Source organism: Manacus vitellinus, unplaced genomic scaffold (assembly GCF_001715985.3).
Source record: "Manacus vitellinus isolate BGI_N305 unplaced genomic scaffold, ASM171598v3 scaffold_46_pilon, whole genome shotgun sequence".
Lineage (NCBI taxonomy): Eukaryota > Metazoa > Chordata > Aves > Passeriformes > Pipridae > Manacus > Manacus vitellinus.
Genome location: NW_021940578.1, coordinates 4,707,687 through 4,727,051, shown reverse-complemented (window position 1 = coordinate 4,727,051; position 19,365 = coordinate 4,707,687). Strand labels below are relative to the sequence as shown.

The 19,365-nt window shown below is 45.5% G+C and overlaps 1 protein-coding gene across 1 annotated transcript in view; it reads right to left on the bottom strand.

Annotated features, from left to right (window-relative positions):
* Positions 1–6,757, bottom strand: part of RERE (arginine-glutamic acid dipeptide repeats) — a 166,793-nt gene extending 160,036 nt beyond the window's left edge. The window contains exon 1 of the mRNA XM_029962400.1: positions 6,568–6,757. The gene's annotated coding sequence lies outside the window, so the exon portion shown is untranslated. The remainder of the gene's footprint in view (positions 1–6,567) is intronic.
* Between the last annotated feature and the right edge of the window lie 12,608 nt (positions 6,758–19,365).

Sequence of the window (19,365 nt, the reverse complement as noted above, 5' to 3'; positions counted from 1 at the left end):
ACATTTCCACAAGTGCCTGCCAAGCACCCGGCCTGCCAGAGCACAACGAGCACTCGAGTGCTCGGGGACTCCAAACCACCTTTCGCCGGGTCCCAGAGATCTTTATGAAATAGTTTAAACACTGCTAAATTACAGGGTTGGAAAAACAAATAAAAGCTTTTCAAATGCTGCTGCTGCTGCTCCTCCACCGTTCTGGGCTCGCTGTTAAAGGCGTCTCAGACCTTCTGTCTTGTGACAGTCACTGGGCAAAAGTGCTCAAAAAACTGCGACTGCCTGCAGGAACAAAAACTGAGAGAAATGTGGAGTTGGTTGCACGTCTGGAACTAATTGCCTGCAGATTAACGGCTTTACGTTGGAATAGTGCTGTCTGTAGGGTTTGAAATCCAGCTGACTTTAAACTGATTCCCAGAAAAAAACCATATCTGTGGAGCATCTGAAACTGCACTTCACTAGATTTCTGTTCTCCACTTTCTCCTGCTTCACGCCCCAACATTTATGTTAAGTTTAGAACAAACAATAACAACAAAAAAAAGAAATTCAGTGGCCTCCTCAACTGGCATTTCCACTCCCCTCCAATTAAAGCCGCCCCATATGGCTGGAAGGAGCCATCCAGCCACACAATGCCCCATGCAGGGAGAAGCCACATGGACTCAGAGGAGCTTAAAACCAACTGCAAAACAAAGCAGAGCTGGTTTCTTCCTCAGGAAACAAAGTGGCCGAGCAGGTCTCCTGTCACTATCTTTATCCACCATTAAACATCGTTAAAAAAAGTTACACACACGCTGTCCCAATTAGTACTTCAAAGGCATTCCATTGTATCAAGAGCAATGAAAAAAAGTACTTTCTTCCAGGATAAGGCAAACGCAATCCTTATCTCCTTATCTCGTTTGCTTTTAAAAAACAGAATTAAACACTAGCGGCTGAACTGTTTATATTTAGACCAGGGAGGTAAAGCGTTTGTTATGGAAAGAAAACCCCGCAGCCTTATGGAACAGTCTGAACTTCCCAGGCCAACAACAACCTACCCACCGACTAGATCCAACTTTTTCTGGGGGAAAAAAATAAAAAAACCCAAACAAACCAAAAGGAGGAAAAGAGAATTAAGTCAAGCCTTTCCTCCATCCAGGTTATCCTTGGCCGGGTAACAATTGAAAAGCAGCTCTTGGGAGCACAACCTGTGCACGTAAAGGCACCGAGTCACCCAGTCGGGCACCTACTCCAGGGATGTTTCCAAGCGGGATCCCAGATCCTTCCTGCGCCTTGGCCAAACTCCGGGGGAAGGTCCGGGGGGGCACCCACCGCAGCGCGGGGCTCTGCAGCTCCCGGGGGTGGATGGGGGGGACCGGGAAAAACCCCCGATCCCGGGAAAACAAACCCCCCCGATCCCGGGAAAACAAACCCCCCCGATCCCGGAGGGGCTGTGCTCTGGAGCCGGGGGGAGAGGGGGGACAGCCGCGGTGTCCGGGAGGAGGAGGAGGAGGAGGAAGAAGAGGAGGAAGGAGAGGAGGAATTGGAGGAAGAAGAGGAGGAGGAAGAGGAGGAGGAAGAGGAGGAAGGAGAGGAGGAAGAGGAGGAGGAGGGAAGGAAGAGAGAAGAGGAGGAGGGCTCCGGAGAAGGGCAGGCACGGAGGGAAGCGGGGCCGGAGGCGCCAGCTGCTAGTGAACAAAAGGAGGCCCCTCGCCGCCGCCGAGCCAGCTGCTCCGAGCGCGGGGTCTCCCGGGCCCGCGCCCCTCCCCGCTCCCGGCAACAGCCCCCCCGGGTCCCCCCGCTCGCCCCCCCGGTCCCCACGCACCGGCCCCGGTCCCACGCGGCGGGGGCAGCTCCCAACACACACGGACACACGCCGCGGCTCCTTTCCCCGCCTCCCTCCTCCTTCCTTCCATCCCCGCCCGGCCCCGCCGGAACCGGGAAGCCCCGTGATTGATGGCAGCGCTTTAATAGCGTGGTCAGCGAGAAAGGCATCTGCAGCCGGCGGAGCAGGCAGGAGGGCAGCAGCAGGAGGAGGAGGGAGGCGAAGCATCTCCCCCGGGGCTCTCGTGCGCTCCCAGCCCGCGGTTGCTGCAGGAATATCAATGGCCCGGCCTTCCCCGAGCACGCACGGCACGGCACGGGGGGGAAATTGCGGCTCGAACGGGTGGGCCGGGGGATCCCAACACGGCCCAGGTGGGGAAGGGGGGGATGCCCGGCCAGTGCCACGGTCAGAGACACTTCAGGAGGGGGGTTTTGTTGCAGCGCGCTCAATTAGTAAGCCATTTTGTTTAAAATCCCTTCCTACCATGTCTTCCTTCCTTCCCCCCCCCCCCCTTTGAGACAGAAATTCATCTGCTCGGCAGAACGCGTTCCTTTTAATTGTGTTTAATTGGGGTTTTTTAAATAATGACTATTTATCTCACTGTGCGTCTCCACGCAGACCTGGAACTCATCTGAGCCTCACAATGTCTTGCTCTGTTCTTCACCACCACAACCATGACCTTTCAGCTGCTGGTACCGACTTAATTTTAGAGCAAAGCTTTGCTATTTCCCTTGCAGAATAACACGCAGAACAAGTCATCTATGTAATCCATTACCTCGGGGCAACGTACACTTTATCCCTGCCGAGCAAATCCATTTCCTAGGCGTGCAGTAATATTTTACCTATAAAATAAATACGGCAGTACACCTTCCCAGAGCTGGCTTTACAAAGGCCAAGTTAAAAAAAATTAAATAAAAATTTAGAAAAAATAGTAATAATAATAATAATAATAATAATAATCATTAAGGTTCACAGACCCAGTTAATTAGAGCGACACCCTCAAGTCCTGCCTGCCAAGTTGATCTTTCCAGATGCTGGTAATTATTTGTAGTTGTGTTTTCCCCTCTATTTATCCACACAGATTTCTACCATGTCTCATACCATAACCCAGGAGTCCTTCAGGAGACAAAGACCCAACTTTGAAATTTATTCTGCGCTTTCTAGAAATAGCTCCCTAAAACCACAAGCCCCAGCTGAAGGAGCTGATTAATTCTAATGCCCTTGCCACATCACAGGACTGCTCTGATCAATACAAATTGAAGCTGGTGTATGGCACGAGCTCTGCTCCTGCAATATTCATGGTACAACAGCTCCCGAGCTGGAGCCTGTCTTTGCCAGACCTGGTTCAAAACAAGCTTTGTAACCAAGTAGCCGTGTGAGAGCTCCAAACCTGCCAGAGCTGAAATTCAATCCTCCAGTCAGCACAAAGAAAACCACATTGCATTTATCCTCACTCTTCAATTTTCTAATCAAATGTGGCCCAACACCTGGCAAATCGTGGAAGGGAACTTGCTGCTCCAGTGTGTATTTAAATCAGCGTTTACTCCTAATGACTTCCAAAAGAGCTTTCCAGCAGTAAGTTAATTCAGGCCAGGTTCCATCAGTTGAAAAATACCCTGCTTGACGGTACTTGTTCAAAACCACCTCATCCCTTTAAGGCAGATGACCCAGCCAGCTTGGACCACAAATACTTAAAGTCAGAATATATTGGAAAAACGCACTCAAATAATAATAATAATGATAATTTTAAAAGGCACAGAATTGTTTGTATCCCAGTAGGATGGAAGTTGTTCAAGCAGTGCAGGGAACAGCATCCAGCAGTCTGAGCACAGCAACAGAACTGGAGACTATTCCTGAATCTCAGACACTGTCTTGCAGATCCAAGACAAACCAACTTCCGAATTCAGCGGTGTGGGAGACAGCAGTGAAATCATCCCAGGCCCCATCTGCTTGTACACAGCACACTGGAGATCCTTCAATGAACAGAAGAGCCACAGCATTCAATCACCAACATCAGAGACAACTCAACTCTCACTAATTGGCTTTCCTGTGAGATATGGAGATCTGCCCCCATTTCAGAGACTGAAAGGGAAAACATGCACAGAGTACAGCCTCCAGCTCCATTTTGCAACAGGGACTTTTCAGCTTGCCTTTTGGAAATGGATCACAAAAGATCTTTCCTTGGCCGTGAAATGCACCTTTGCTGGTTCACAGCATCATAAACTCCAACAGCTTTTCTTTTAATATCACTTCTGGAAGCCTGATGTCTGAAAAAGGGGGAGGGGGAGGAAATGTGAGTTACACATACACAAAGCCCAACAAGACAGTGCAAAATCTACCTTCACATGGGTCAGGAGAGAATGAGAGTTTGAGTGGAGTTGGAACAAGTGCCCCCAGCCCTCACAGAACACGCTGTTGTGCTCGGTCCGGTGTGCAACAGTTATCTGGTGTTACACAATGAACTGAAGCTCAATTCCACCGCCTGCAAAAATCCATCCCAGCTTTCCTGGCAGCCTCCATTTATCAAAACAAGCCTGTCATGTCGAGTACCATTAACAGATAATGAACTGAGACAAGGGATGCAGTTACAAGCAAAGCACTCCGCATGCTGCAGGCCCCCAGCACACAGCCAAGGGAGCCGATATTTACTATAAACACCGTAATTAAATAGAACACCTAGTTGAAGAAACATTAAGGTCGTGACAATAAACAACAGAAGCTGGAAATCTGAAAAAAAAAATTAAAAAAAAATAAAAAAATAATAAAAAAAATAAGGCTTTGACTTGCTGTCAGTAATTCCTGACATTGCTTAAAGGCATCTACACACACACACAGAGCTCAGCACACCTTCCCTGCCTGCTGCTGGAATCTGGGAAGCACCTGTTTGTGTTTTCAGCGCTTTCCCAGGATCCTGGAGCACTTTGTCTCCCCTGCCCACGCAGCCCAGGAAAGACTGAGCGCCGAGAAGTGACAGACAGCGAGTGTTCAAAGGGCCGCGGAGACGCTGCTGCTTTCGAGACACACGGCTCACAACAGACGCGAGTAACTCAGAACCCCGCCGTGCTCCAGGAATATTAAACGCGGACACGCAAACTTGGAGGGATATTAAATAAAGAGGTAAAGCCCTGCGAGCCCCGGGATCCATCGATCAGCGGCGTTCCCCGCCCCTCCTGACAGGATTAGCCATCAGGCACACATAAACATCTCACCCGCTAGAAAAACTGCTCCAGAGGAGCCGTTTCGGGTCTCCCAGGTACCCACACACTTGAAACACAAACTAACCGTAAACAGGCTTAATGAGATTATACAGATTAAATGGGTACATTAACTTTTTTTTTCTTTCAGGAGACACCCACGACAAAGAGGTCCCACAAACGCTCAAAAGCAGCTCCCTCTGACTCTGAGTTCACTCATCCAGTGGGTTCTGTTAAAAAGCAGGTTGGAGTTGCACAAATTGAACAAAAAGAAGCCTTGAACTACTTTTAAGAACGCATGGAGATGTGAACGTGACAAGTGTTTTCTAAAAGCTCGTACAACACAACTTCCCAGCTCAGGCAAGCACTGAGTCTGACACACCAGCCCCCCGCTAAGCTGAACCTATTTTTAAAAGGGGATTTAACACTGTCTTCAGAGCTCCACGTAAATCAAGCCCTCCCCTCGGATTTGGCCTTGGATAAGGGGAGGAAGAGGAAGGGAGCAGGTTCATGGAGAACAAGCTGACAGCTTAATATTGCCACAACCCTGTTTTTCTTGCGTGTCATTCGAGTTTCCCTTTCCCTGTCAGCGCACACGTTCCCGGCCGGAACGCCGGTGATTCCTCCAGCCAAACAAAACCAACCCCGAAGCAGAGGGGCAGTTCAAACCCAGAATTAGCTGGAGAATTCCAGAGGCCAGCGGTCACCTGGAGGTTTCTCAGCAGAGCAGGGGAGGTTTCTCAGCAGGAAAGGTCACCCCCGGCCGCTCGCTGCAGAGATTTGTTACCCGGTCCTGTTTGGTTTCAACTCCCCATCAAAGCATCTGTCTAAACACAAAACCTTTGGTCAGGTTAGAGGTGAGGTTTCTATTCCTCTGTAAATAATGCACTGTTTTATTGCTGCAAGCACAGCTGAGAGGAACTGATACTCGGCTCTTGACAGGACAGTTGCTGCTGTCTGCACACGAACGGCTTCAAACCCGCTCCGAGCAGGAAAGGTCTTGTCTGTGCTTGTAGATCTGGGAGCACGTGGGAGAGACCCAACAGGAGAGCTGCTCTGAGCTCCAGGCAGCCACAGCACTGACCCAGCTACCACTTGCCCCACAGTTACACCAGGGTGCTTTTCCACACTCCTGGAATGTAAGCTGGGAGAGGAAACTCGGAGCAGTGTTGTTATTGCCTCGACACAATCAAAAGGCCATTTGGTGCTCTAATCCCTGCCTGAGGAGGCTGTAAACTCTGCACACAGTTAAACAGCCCTGGCTGCTTCCTCTGCCCCACATCTACATACTCAGCAGTTCTTAAAACCAGCATGGGAAGGGTTATTTTAAATTACAGTAGAACTGCTGAAATTTGGATGAACCTCTCTCAAATCTCCACCCTTTACAGACCTTTAAGAGGTTTGCCTTTTTTTTGTTGGGTTAGACTGTGTTTTGTAGGGTTTTTTGGTTTTGGTTGGGGTGAGGGTTCCCCCCCCAGGCCTCTGGTTATGCAGCATTTAACCTGGAGCCTGCAAAACCAAATTACTGACACTATCACACATTTTATGGTTCAAGAACTCTGACTCTTTTCCTGTACTTACCTGCTGTTCAGGTTTATATTCCAGATGACCTCTGCTCAAGCTGTAACTCCTCACAGGTCACTGTTAAATTCTAGCACCACATCAATACCCTGGGGAAGGAAACCCCTGCCAAGCACAGAAAAGTCTGAGCAACTTCAGCCTCTTTTTAACGACCCTGAGGCCCAAGAATTGCAGACAACGACCTTCTGTAACTGTCACCAGCAACTGCCACCAACTGCCCCTTTGCCAGCCCTGCAAGGTAACACCTTGGTACCAAACTCCAACTGGCAAGAGGGGCACAAGGCTGGAGCAACACACAAATGCAGACAAAAAAATCCCCTAAAGAAATAAAAAAGTGTATCACTCCCCAGACCTGCGCACTGGTGGCACTTGGTGCTGGTTAAAAAAACAGGTAAAAACCACAAATTTGGCTCAAACCTGTGACAGAGCCAAAAAACAGACTGTTGGTACAGTCAGGGCATCACTCAGCTGAAGAATGGGAATAGGGAATTCCGGGATAAAGGGCTGCACAGCTCCCTTCTGGGTGTCTTTGGGAGGAATCTGGTGGGTTATTTTTGTACAGTCTTGGATGCACACAGCGTTTCTGTCACAGTAGGGATGAAAAAACAAGAGTGGCTCCCCCAGGGAGCTGTGAGGACTAAGGCAATTCACATGCTAACACGGGAAAAAAGCAGGGTTTTACAGGAAGGCCTAGCTAAGGAAGTGCTGGGGAAAACAAACAAACAAACAAACCACTGGAAACCCTCAACCAACCAAGCACAACCCAAAAAGAAACAGCTCAGAGTTGCTCCCACAATTAAATGAGTGTTCACAGCTCCCTGTTCTCCCCCTCCAAAGGCTGGAGACTCGATTGCAGCAGCTCCAGAGCCCCCTGGGCCCAACAAAAGGCCAAGGAAAAACACACCTGAGGCAGAGGAGGGACAGGGCAGGGTTAAAACTTCATTGGAGGGCAATGGGCTGAGGGAGCTGCACCTCAAAGAGGGCAAAATTCAAGGAAGAGAGAAGGGTGAGGGAAAGAACACAAAAAAAGATAAACAAGCTGAGGAATGCAGGAGATTTTAAAATAAAAGCTGTTATGTGCATAGGTATGAGAGGATGGGTGTGAAACTCAGCTGGGATGTAACCAAGTGAGACAAGTGGCTCAAAACCAGGTGCAGCCTCAGAGCTGGAAATCAAAACAAACCAGGCAAGGCAAATTTAAGCAAAAAAATTACACTTGCTCATCACAGAAATCACTTTTCTTTCTCTGATATTTCCCTCCTGGTTCGTTTCTTCTCCTCTGTAGGGACCAACACTGAAATTCAAAAATGATTTTGTGGAAAATCCCTGCCCTGGGAACCTCCAAATTACAGAATGGTAACCTGCAAGCCAAGAATATTAAAACAAAATCCAGTGTGTCTGCCAGATTTTGTGATACTTAGGGCAAGACATCAACCTGTTTGGCAGCTTCTTGAATTCAACACAAAAGAATGCACAGAAGTTATTTTAGAAGGACAAGGGGGGAAAAAAATCCAAATATTTGTCAAGAAAAGAAGTCATATTTCAAAGGGAAAATTTACATACTGGAAAATCTAATACATGCATTAAAAAGCAAACAGGAAGCTATTTGTTCTCAGCTGTATATATAAAAAAAGCAAACAAAATAAAACCCTCAATAGTTTCAATATGTGTGGGAGGGGTAAAGCTAAAGAAAAGGAGGGAAGGAAGAACTAAGCAAATGCATCTTTTTCCAACTCTATCAAAGCAACTGTAAAACAATGGAAGTTTGCCTGTTTAAACTAAAACTCTGGGAATGGAAAACTCGATACCCCCATCAAGAGCCTGTGGCCTGTGTTTAAACTATTATAACATAAAGCATGTTGGGACTCCCAGCTAAAGGAAATGACTCCCAAATGCTCCCCTTGCTCTGGAAGGAAGGTTGTGAGCCAGATCCTTTACCAGGAGGTTTTTCTCCACACACAGATTGAACTAACAGAGCTGTGGAATTTGCAGTGGATTTAGGGCTTTCCATTGGAATCACAGAGGGGATGGGAATGGTGACTCCAGCTCGGTTTTTTGGGGCAGTAATCACTCAGCACCTTCAAAGGCCTCTGAAAATTCAATAGGCTTTTTTTTTTTTCCTCCCTCCCTAAGTGACAACAACCACAGGATGTGACCATACCTATAATAATCTCTCCCTCCAGACAGGGAGATAAGCTCTAAAAACAGGAAGTTTCTACTCTTAATCTTGAAGAAATGTTAACAGTTTAAAACCACACGACCCCGGTTCAGTTACAAGGGGAAGAAATTCTTGGCTTCCCAAAACTATAGGACGAGATACCCCCAAAAACATGGAATAATGTGAAGGTTCTCAGTTTATTCCTCTTCTCTTTTCACCCCTACAGATTCATAAGAGTAAGCAAACGAGACAGCTGCCCTCTCACAGGAAAGAAATAGTGGTTTCTTTTAAAAAAATGGGTATTTTTCCATATTTCTTAAGAGCCTTAAAAAAAAATAAAGCAGGGCAAGAATTGCACCCAAGCACTGGGGGGTATCTGCCTTGGCCATGCTGCAGCCAATTACTTAAATATAACTTTAATCCTTCTGAGAAAGGTCTCTTTACACTTTGCAAGACTTGATAGAGAGATCAATTCAGAACTGTGCTTAAACCCTTAAATCACACGAATTATCTGAGCAGTTTGCTGGACTCTGCTTATTCTGAGTTGCTGTTTTCAGGCAGACAGGGATTCACCGGTGCACATTTTCACACAGCAGCGAGTCTTCAACCACCTACACAGGGACTTTTAGTCACCTGAAAGGAAGCAGCCGATTTTTGATAGCTGTTATCAACCAATTAACAGCCACAAAAGCCTTTCAGAGCGAGTTTCACCACGTTTCTCACGCTGCAGATTGAGGAGGTGGCAACAGTTAAACACGGCTTCCACCAACCCATCAAACAACTCTCTCGAAAGAAAAGGATCCCGCTGTATATTTTAACATAAATCAGTGCTGCTTGTCGATACAATGCACGTTTTCCTGTCGGTGTTTAACATAAAACAACATAAAATCACACCAAGGGCTTAAAAATCCCACTCACTGTATCCTGACTCTGAACTTCCTTGAGAATCCTCAAGCAGAACACACACTGGTTTTATCTACATTCCTGTTGGTTTCATGTGTTATGCAGCTACAGGAACAGGGAAAATTAGTATTTTTAGGAAGGCTACACCTGCAACACACCAGCTTTTCCCTTCCACTGCTCCTTCAGTGGCCTGCTAAGAGAATTCAGCATAAAAGGCATCCCAGATCTTCTGTTTAGTTGTCTTTTCTTGCAATCCCCACAAAATAAGACAGAAAAACTTAAAAGAGAAAATCCCCATCAGAACTGAGCAGCCAAATAATTGCAAGGCATCACAGCAATAAGGTTATGGGAGAGGTATCCATGGAATGTCTTGAAAGCACTTGCAGAAAACTGTAAAATGCCAGAGTACCACCCCCTGCCATCCTAAATCCGTGTCCCAGGCATTGTGTCACATCTCTGGTGGAATAACTGCCTGCAGGTTGCAAATGGAGACCTGAAACACAGCCACAAAGGGACAATTCCATCAAAAAACATTCATTTAAGGAAGTATTTATACGTCCTACATTAAATTTACAGGAGAAGCAAACACCCCTGGACGAAAGGAACTCAGGAGTTTGGGAGGACGTGAGGCAAGTTTCCAGTGTCCCAACAAAACCAGCCTGAAAGCCACTGCAGAGAGACAGAAAAATCCTCTTTCAACAGAAAGCAAACTGTGCCCAGTTGCCAGGGAGGTGACAGGGCCCAGCTGCAGCATTGCCACCTAGTGTCAGCCTCCAAAAAACGCTGCAAAAGCCACCAAAACGCCGGGAACTCAAGTCAAGTCAGGAAGCCCAAGAAGAGACTTGACTTTGCAGCTGAAAATTTCAAGTTTTCAGTTTTCCCCCCCAAGTGCTGCCAAGGGCCCAGCCGAGGGCAGGGAGGGCAAACCCAGACAGCACCAAGTTGAGCAACATCCCAGAAGCTCTTTGCTGTGCTTGGCTCCCCCTCCAGCTGATAAATCATCTCATTAACCAGAACGTGAACTAACTAACAACAGAACCAGTGTGCAAAGTGCTCAGTAATCCAGAAGAGCACAGGCAGGGCTGTGGGATTCCCAGAGCAAATATAAAGTGCACCTTCCCAGCTCCATGTGCTGTTGTCTCATTCCTTCTGAACGCCCTGTCTGGGTTTTGACAAGGAGACTGACAGGAACTGCTGGATTTTCATGCTAATGTTTCATCAGGAAAAAAGCATACATGTCACCTCACCAGTTCATTAACAATCCATTTTATTACAGCTTGGCAGGCAAATTCCTCCTGAAATAAAATCTGCTGCTTTGTGGGGTTTTTTTTTTGGATCTGAACGTGCCAGGGTGGCACATCAAGAGGTGAAAACAGAATTTAAAGACTTTGTCTCAGTTTCACAGAATCATCACTGAGCAGTCACAGATCCACTTCATTCTTCATTCCCTTCAGCCATCAAGTTCCAGAAGGAAAACGTTTAAATCACAATAAGCACATGGCAGTTCACACTCGGGGAACCACACACAGCAAGAACTTGGGCTCTCCCCCTAAACACCAGCCAAAAATGTCCCACTGTACCTGCCTGACTTCCACGAGGATGCCAGTGGGTAGCACAGGTAAAACAGATTAAGCAGGGCATGCCAGGAGGAAATAAAACTGGGGAGGGGGGGGAAAGAGGGGGAACAGGAGAACTGTCTCCAACCTGTATTTCCAGGCTCGCCTGCAAAGCCCAGCTGCTAAAAGGGCTTAAATATTAACAGTGATTTCAAGAAAGCAACACCAAGTTGATTCCACAGCCCCCCCAAGCAGTGACTGCTTAGTCCACTCCCCGATTTACAGGGTTACAAGGCAACAATTCCAACCCCACCCACGTTTTCCCAAAGGAATGGCCAACCAAGCTGTCATTCCCCTTGGGACTGCCCAGGGAAATGTACACTTTGGGGTCCCAACAACCAGAGGTGCCATGGATGTATCTGGAATAAGCAGAGCTCACTGGACAAAGGAGGTCAAGAACAAGGGAGACAATTGTGCTGGATTCAGTCCTTGGAATGAAAAGCCCAAGTGCCTTTCATGGCTTCCACTACAAAGAGACCCATCATTAGACCTCATTTTTGTCAGCTCCTACAAAGGCTGAAGACAGAGACAAGAAGTGGTGGTTAAAAGGAAAGCCTTTGAAATCAAACAGCCCCCAAGAATCTCCCTCTCTCCCTGGCAGATTAAAACCTGGCCTTACCTTCCCTTCATTAGCCCAGCTGCAGGGAGGAAGAAGCACCAGAGCTCTGCTCATTAGTTCCAGAGCTGGGCTGGGGGGGTTTGGTTGGGGGGGGGGTTGTTGGCTGGTTTGTTTTTTTTTAAAATAACCTCTAAGACAGCTCTCTGTTGATTAAACCATTTTCATCCTTCAATGAGTTTGATTCCTATTAGTTCAGACTGCAGAGAAGACATTGATTTTTTACTGTGGTCGGGATCAAGAGAAGTAACAGCTTTTGCAATTAAACAACTGCTCACCACGTTAAGTAGAAAAATATGTCCAGAGCAATAATGTGCAAGCAAGCAGAGCACTCCTCAGTGCCAACAAAAGCCAGCACACACATGCTTGTAATAACTTTAACCTTTAACTTGAGAAAAGGAGGAAAACTCCATGTATTACAGACAGTTCACCTCGTGTTAACTCTGCTGATAAGGAGCTGTAACACTGAGAGAGGCTCAGAATTACAGACAGCTCGTCTTCCAGCTCGGAATTACCATCATTACACCACACAAATCACCACGTTGGGCTCCAGCCTCCTAAAATAGAAATCACAGCCAGGAATGGTCTAGTAGGCTGCTGCTGCTGCTGCTTCTCCTCTTAAATTAAGCTTTTATACCAAACAAATCCATACAGTTCTTGCATTATGGCCTTTCACGGGGTTGCAAAATAAATCAAATGTTTTATTCCACAGCCTGCAGCTATTTCCACATTTAATAACTGACATGGGAGACAAGTTTTAATCTCCATCAGGCTGAAACAATTACTGTCCTCATAACCACTCAAGTCAGAGGTAAAAATTACGAGATTTCTATTACCTGATTGTATATTCAGGGGGAAACAGTCACATTTTTGCAAAGACAAAGTACACTCAGCGAGACAAAAGAGGGGAGCACAACCACAGTCCCAGAGCAAGACTTTCTTTTAAGCTGTGAGAGAAATGCAACAACATCCCTGCCAAAAATGCAGCAAAAAAAATGTGAACAGCCACCACATTTGCAGGTGTAAATATTCCCTGGCCAAAAACTTGGGCTGCAGCTTCACCACAGACCTTAAACAACACAGGGACTTTTTTCCATCATCAGGGAAACAATTCCCCAAGCTCAGAGCAAAAAAAATCTACTAAAAAGCTCCCTGAATGAAGAGAGCTGGAAGTCCAGTCTATATCTGTGCAATTAATGCCAGTGTTGTGTTTTCATGTTTTTAAGTACTTGTTAAAAGGAGTTCAGCTTTTCATTCAGGGGGTGACTCTCCCCCCCTACTCTGTGACTTAAGAACCATCAGCACTTTGAGGCTTTCCAGTTTGCAACCAGGAAATTCCCTCCCCAGGAACATTTGGGAAAGGGTGGCAAAGACTGTTTAAATGGAAGAAAAAGAAGAAAGTGTTACCTGGATGGTTATAGCCAACAGGGAAAAAAAAATCCCTCTGTGAAATCTCAGTGTGGAATTTGTACATTATTACATGTTTTATTACCAGTTATTACCAGCTGCTAGAGAGGGATATTAAAAATCACAGCAGGTCAAGACACTGTTTCTTTCTCCATTAATATATTGAGGCAAAAATGCAGTAATTTACCTCTTGTCCAAGAAAGGGAGAAAATGCCATCCAATTTGAAGCCCTCATGCTTTTATTTATGCTCTATAAAGGCCTCCAAAGATACTTCAAACATCCAAATTATTTAAGTCAGCATGAAAACACTGGGAAGGATGTTAAAGCTCACAGTGCAGGAATCCCCCCAGAGCTAAATAATTAAGCAGCATCTTCCAGACAAACTCTCCAGGCCAAAGCAAGGCTGAGGTTTCCAAGGCAGTGAGAGCCCGTGTGGTTGGGGAGAAAGGCAGGGGGAAAACAGGGAGGTTTTTATTGTTTTTCTTCAGCCAAACGTCATCTGTGCATGTTAAAGAGGGGAAGGAAACGCTGCCTTGGTTCAGAGCACCCTCTAGAGCCAACTCCTCATCAGTGACATCACCCCAACGTCCTCCTCCACTCAAAGCCACACCACTGCTGTGCAACAACCCCCAAACCAGCAGGGTCTGACCCAAAAAATGGTGACACGTCAGTAAAACAAGCAGCGTTTTTCTGCCCTCAGGAGATAAATGTATTTTCTAAATTTACACCCATAAATATCCTCCCTGATCTGTGCTGTCAATGTGCTCCTAACAAAAGAAGACACAACCTCTGATTTAAGTACAAAGCTATTAAAAACCATTGCTACTTCTCTGGCACTTTGAAGAAGAATTAACCAGCTCATCCTGAATAAAGGCTGAGCTCTGTTTTCCAAGACTTCACGTGCACCTTTCACTGAAGGGAAAAAGGGAGCTGCTGTCTCCCAGATTTTTTTCTATCAGGCTGAGGATGGATTGCAGGAGCCACTCTTGATCTGTTTGAACATCAGCCATCCTAAAGAACCAGAGTTTTTAATTATTATTCGTAAAAGAAAGATGTTAAGGCATGGAATTCCAGTTGATTAAAAATCCACTTAGTTATCAAACTACTATTAGAAGACCTATTTCAATCCCAAATGAGGGTTGGTTACTGCCAGGTGAAAATACATCATTCAGTTCTCACTCATTGATTGTAAACTTTTTGCTTAAAGGAGGGACAGGCAAAAGATAACAGTGACACCAGAAAGGAGAGAATCTAATCAGTAACTTCATCAATTCAATTCTTAGGGTTTCACTTTTTTCCCCCCAAATCTGAGCCCTTAAGAGGAGAAGAGAAAAAAAAAACAAACCCGAAGAAAAAACAGACTGCAGAATTGAATGATGTCATTTTGGTTTTATCCTGGGAATTAAAGGGGCTCAGGAGTGATGAGTGAGGAGAGAACAAGTCACACAGTGCCAGCAATTCCTACGGAGCTCTGCAGACAATTTAAGGCTCAAAATCAGGAGGGAGGGTTTTTCCTTCCCCCACCACCCTCCTCTTCATCCCCCAGCCCAAGGGCCTCATGTTCCAGGCCAGACAAGCAGGTAAACACACAAGGTCAGGCCCCTGAGCTTCACTCACACATCTCATCCTGGAGACCTGTCTTCTGTTTCACAAAATCTCTGATTATCCTTCTAATCCTTCTGGATGAGGACACTCATCCTTCATCTAAGGGGATTCAGAGAGATCTCCTGAGGACCTTCCTTTGGACCCTGCAAGAACTCTAAGGGCCTTAAGAATTCAGGGCTATCTCCAAACCACCCTTTCCTTTAAAAGTAAATCACGGGAGAAATGAGGAGTTAAAATAAAAGTGGGGCTTTTTTTATATATTTTTCAACAAGCTCAACGTAAAGCCAGAGAGGCAGAAGAAAATCATTTGTCTCTTCAACACACTAAGTCACTGCCAGCAAAATAAAGACTTGGAAAAGGAGGTCAGAACAGTTTTTGGCAATGTGAGCAGGCAGAAACCCCATCCTGCAGAAAGGATAGAAGACACTTCCATCACAAATTGTCTTCCTTAGAGAGATTTGCTGCAAGAGAATCACAGCTTTGAAGGTCTAAATTAAGTGTCACAGGCAGGCAAAGTATCTCCCAGACCTCCTGCTCACAGCTCTGCCCTTCTGCACATCCCAAGTGTGCAGTTTTCCAACACTTGTTCCAGCTCACAGTCACGGGAAGTTTTAACCTCCCCTTCTCACATGTTTATTTACCTCTGAACATCAACACTGACAAAGAATTAGGAGCAGTAGCTAAAAACAGCATCTATTTAAAGACAAATCTGAGCCTCTGACAACTACAAATCTTTACATCTCAATACAGATCTTTTCCTCCAAAGGGATCAATAGTCCAGCCCCTGTTTTAGCAGAACCTGTTCCTTCTGTAAACCTGCTTCTGCTCTGACTGAAAATTACCCAACTGCTGTGCACCCAAAAAGACATTACCTGCAGCTCCTCACAGATAAGCAACCTTGGTGGTTTTCCCATCTTTTGCTAAAGAGCATTTCCTCAGCCCTCATTTCCCTTTCCCTTGACCACAATAGAGAGATTAAGGTGAGCCATTCACAGGAAAATGAACACTTGTGTGTTATTTTTAACGAGCTCCACCGAATTTAAACCCATCCCTAGAAATGATGCCCTGGCTTTCAGCAGCAACGTTTGTGCCTCCCACAGCTGCAGGCTGGGCATTTTCCTCCCTCCCTCATATTAATGTGTTTATCCAGCCATAATTCCATTAGCATTATGTAACACAGACAATCTTCTTAGGCATTTTATCATTGTCTCACCCCCAACTAACCCCCTGCACACACGTACACTTTGCCTGAAAACCGTGATCTCCCAGCCTTTGCTGACACAGAACAACTGGCTGATGCAGAATTAAAGTGACACCTCCAATTCCTCGCCTGCATCCTCAGCCAAACCTCACCAAACCACCTCTCTCTGGCCAAGGCATCTCCTCCTCACATACACACACAGAACACACTGACATTGTTGGAGTTGTGATCCTTCCTTTAAGGAAAAAAAAAAAAAAGAAAAAAGCTTTTAAAAAAATATATTTCATGTTTGTCAACTGGCTGCCTCTCCTTGCACGCTGAACACAGTAAATACTATTTGCAGTTATGTCTGTAATTTGACATTAATTCCTTAATCTTCTTAAGCCAAAGGCAAGCTTGTGGATCATTACGAGGTTACTTAGAGAAGCACAGCTCAAGTGTTACACGAAGGGGACGTTTTGTGAAGAAAAGCAGTTAACTCGAGTTTTGTCTTTTGTCATTCACACACCTGCAAAATAAATCAATCTCCTTTGGAGAGCAAGGAAGGGACACCCACGATGGGCTGTTCTTGCTGTGTAATCCTCCTTGGGGTGGGGCAGGACCTGCTAACGAGATTGTGTGGCTTTCCCCTTGGATCAGCAGGACTGTGACCTTTCCTGACAGCTATTCTAATATCAGTGCCAGCCATGGCCAGGGCAGCCATCTCCCACATTCCTGCTCTCCCGAGCACATCCCACCCGGATTAGCTGCCACTGCCCTGTCACCACCTGTTTCTTGCATCAAAAACCCCCTGGATCAGGCCCAGAGATGATTTGTGCTGCCTGTGCAGCAGCAGCTCACCACAAAAAACCCCCAGGATTCTCCAGAAAACCCCTCTCACCTCAGCAGCCTTTATTGTGCCAAAAAAGACAGAGCCAAGAGGGGCTGTTTCAAAATATTGATAATAAACTAAAAAAACCAACCTCCCCCCCAAGACAGAACTGGTAGAGACCTAAAAATGCTGAAATCTGAGTTCCAAATCAAGGAGTTTAGTTAAGCCAATAAAGATGAGATTAGAAATAGCTTTTAAAAAATTACCTGAACTAACTCGTGCTGAGACTCAGACACTGCTACACCAGGGAAAGGAAGAGACTTTTCACCAGGAGTGAAAAGACACACACCAGGCAAAATGCTTGGATTCAACATTCCCAAATGACATCCCACCAAGAGAACTGACTGGCTGGCACTTGACAAGAGGTTTAAAATCCAATTTGCAGGCAACAGTCGAAAGCTGTGAGGATTAAAGTTACTTTAAGTTTAAAATTTTGTGAGAAATTTAAAAGTGTGTTTAAGTTTCCAGAGGAAGCTTCAATCTGATGCAAATTCAGATGTTTCACTTGTTCTTACACTGGCCACTAAAACCAGTTTATGTGAAAAACAGGATGTGAAATAGCAGCTACCTCTACCAGGAAAATATTTTTTGCTAGGTTTACAATCACAATGCATTTTGTAATTAAATTGCTAATGTTGCAGAACCTAGTTTTGGTCAAATCTACATGTAATTACATTCATCAATTAGCCTGTAATTGCATTTTGCTATTTTTGATCCCTGGGTATATTGGCTGGGTGTATTTGACAGACTCACATTCCCTGGTTTTGGTTCTTGGCCTGGGGTGATCAATCCCACACTACAAAAGAGATGGAATGGTTTTAAATATCATTATGTTTTCAAATTAAGGTTTACCTGGAAAGCAGAACATGATCTTCAGTGTACAAATGGATGGTCACAGGGTAAGAGAAAAAGGATTCAAACATTACTCTGCAACATTCTGGTGTGAAAGCATTTCCTCTGAATGCAGAAGCGAGCTCCTTAAACTGTTCTTTCTGCCTCTGAAAGCTTCCTACTCAAATGATTACTGTAATTTCCAGGGGAGATAAACTACCAAAAACAAAGGAAATCCCATTTTGAAATTGTATCTGCACTGTGTGCTCAGCTAGTGGAAAAAATGATATTTCAGTACCTTTTCCTTCAAGACACCAATACAGGAACACCTCGCTTCAGGGTTTTGCCTAAAGATTCAAGACACAAACAGTTATAAAAACAAACTCATAAAATAGGAGCTAAGTAGGAGACATTTTTTTTTTGTTGCCACAGAAAACTGGAAGCCAAAAGCAGACAGCCAGCCAGGCACTGACCATCAACCTCCTCACTGCAGGATGGAATTCAAGACAACTTTTCGGTATCAAGACACAGCTGAGTCCATGAAAGGAGGAAATCAAACCTTGCCAGATCTCCCCATAACGACAGAACTGAACCAGGGGGGTTGTTTCTCTGGGAAGTGTTTAGTTCCTAAAAATAAAAGATGCAGAATATCCCACCAGGAGTTTTTCTGCTGTTTCCCCAGAGGAGTCATCAGCTCACTGGGGCTGCAGGACTGCAAAGCCACAAAAAACCAGGGCAGGATCAGCACAGGTCAGTTTTAGAAAAAAAAAGGTAATTCCAAGGAGTTAGCAGAGTTTGGCACTGAATCATAACCAAATCCTTGACCTTTCCCTGAGTCCCTGCTGTTCCTGAAGATGCATTTTTCTCCAGCTCCACTGCAGGTGCAAGTTGGCTCCATGTGTGCCAAAAAGATCTTATTTTAAGCGAGCAGTAATGTTTTTGGAGAGCAGGTACTTCTCAGCCATTGTAGCCTTGGCCTGCTGTGGAGTGTTTCCTGAACTGCTGCTGGAATCCTTTAGAACTGATTTCCCCAAACAGAGAGCCTTAAAACTGCCAGAGAACAAAGTTATACAGGGATATTTATACAGACTTCCTTCCCCAAACCAGTCACAATTACTGTTGAGATGGTAAATTGCTCTGGCAAACACTTCACCCACAAAAACTCTGCTTTAAGTGATGAGCCAGCAGTAATTCCAACCGAGAAAAACTAATCCCGCTCTAAGAGCTACTTTTAATGAATTTCAGCTCTGTGTGCCAATTCTGGTTAAGAACCCAATAACTTTGGTGTTGCAGCTGATTAGGATCCAACCAAGGTGGATTTGCTGCCATTTTACATTTCTCAGAACGTCCTAATAAGACCAAATGTGATCCAACACCACCCAACACAAGATTTATTTTATTTTTTTTTCCCCACCAGACGCCACGGAAGAAAATCTGAATTATTACTTAAGGCAGCAAACAAGTTCGTGCACCCTCAGCTGTGGCTGTAACTGAAACTGCCAGGCCTCACTTGAGCACGTCCAATTCTCTGCCTTTGCATATTTTTTGGGTTTGTCTCACAGCTTATTAAGTTCTGCAAACAAAGGCAG